The 1734-nt window shown below is 35.6% G+C and overlaps 1 non-coding gene across 1 annotated transcript; it reads right to left on the bottom strand.

The window, feature by feature from the left end:
* Positions 1–1369: 1369 nt before the first annotated feature.
* On the bottom strand, positions 1370–1533 carry LOC126026847 (U1 spliceosomal RNA). Its single transcript, XR_007502057.1, has one exon. It is a non-coding gene; the product is annotated as a U1 spliceosomal RNA (small nuclear RNA).
* Between the last annotated feature and the right edge of the window lie 201 nt (positions 1534–1734).

Genomic DNA, 1734 nt, shown 5'->3' with positions numbered 1-1734 from the left:
CATAGATAGATATGGAGAGTACCATGCTGAGTGAAATGAGTCAAGGGAGACATAGACATAGAATGATCACAGTCATCTGTGGGATATTAAAAAAATCCATTGTATGAGAATAAGACCCAAAGACATTAGAAATGTTGGGTGGGAAGTGCAGAGAAAGTGGGAACACAGAAAAAGGACTACTATGACAATAATAGTTGAAAATGATGCCTCTGGACAAGAATTGAAAATAGAAAGGAAGTACAAGTGATATGCATGATACTCTATCAGTATTGCAAATCATGGTGCCTAAAACAATATAAGAGAGAGAAGGGTGTGTGTATGTGTGAAATGAACACTGGTGAATGTGTTGAAACATTTTATGATTAAAGTACAACTATCCACAACTTTTTAACTCTATATCTAATGGTGGTTTAAGAATAAAATAGCAAAACACCACCTGAAAATCTCCTTGTTTAATTTAACATCCCCCCCTCCCCAACCACCCCAGTTGCACTCAAGGCTATAAGTACCTCTTGGATGGAGGAAAGTAGTATCCACTTTGGGAAACAATGACTGTGAGGGTACTTCGAAGTTAGAGGAAGAAACTAGATCCAAAGAAATCTTTGATAAGTGAAAAATCAGAAGAAGAAAAGTAAATACTATATGATGTGATGTCATTCACATGCGAGATATAATGAAGCAAAGAAAAGGAATAGACAAATCAAGCAAAAACAAATCCATATACACAGACAATTGAACCAACATTACCAAAAAGAAAAGGAGAATTGAAATAAAAATAATCAATATTCATTAGATTATGTTGCAGCAATGTTGATACTTTGATGTTATGTGTAGTGGGTATTATATTTTGAAAAAATATGAAATTGTACCCCAAAACACACACAATTGTGTAAATTAATGTTGCCTTAATAAAAATAAACAAATAAGAGTATATTGAATATTTTATTATAAAAGTATAAAATTGGACACCAGTTATAGAGTGGTCATGATGCTCAAAGTGAAGTGTACATTATACAAAAGACCAAAAATAATACTTTGCCATTTTTCTCCCAGATATTTTTTCACTTTCCTATATGTTTAGTTACAGTGATCACATCAAGATTTATAGGCACTTTCAAAGTCCTAGAAGATACTTGAACAGTATGTATGAAGGTAGAAACTATCAATTATCTCCCAGTGTAAAATTTCTTCTAATTGCATAGTTAAAAATTAAAATCGGCCATGATCATAAACTTATTTCCAATCTAATGTCAATGAAACTAAACTTTGCACATACAAAGGTATCACTTTAATATACTCAGAGAGTAAATATTCATAATTTGCTCAAACTTCTCTGTTTTGTTTTCTTTCTTTTTTTTCTTCTCTTTTTCAGGGGAGAGCCCGAACGCAGTCCCCCTCTACCATAAATTATGCAGTCGAGTTTCCCACATTTGGGGAAATTGCAGGGGTCAGCACATCAGGAGTGCAGTGGATAAGCCTCCCTCTGGGAAAACCACCTTCGTGATCATGGTATCTCCCTTGCCAGGTAACTATTGTTTTTTTTTTTTTTTTTTTTTTTTTTTTGTTTTGGGTCACACCCGACAGTGCTCAGGGGTTATTCCTGGCTCCAGGCTCAGAAATTGCTCCTGGCAGGCACGGGGGACCATATGGGATGCCGGGATTCGAACCGATGACCTCCTGCATGAAAGGCAAACGCCTTACCTCCATGCTATCTCTCCGGCCCCTATTGTTTTG

Source organism: Suncus etruscus, chromosome 13 (genome assembly GCF_024139225.1).
Source record: "Suncus etruscus isolate mSunEtr1 chromosome 13, mSunEtr1.pri.cur, whole genome shotgun sequence".
Taxonomy (NCBI): domain Eukaryota; kingdom Metazoa; phylum Chordata; class Mammalia; order Eulipotyphla; family Soricidae; genus Suncus; species Suncus etruscus.
This window is presented reverse-complemented; position numbering and strand designations above follow the sequence as displayed.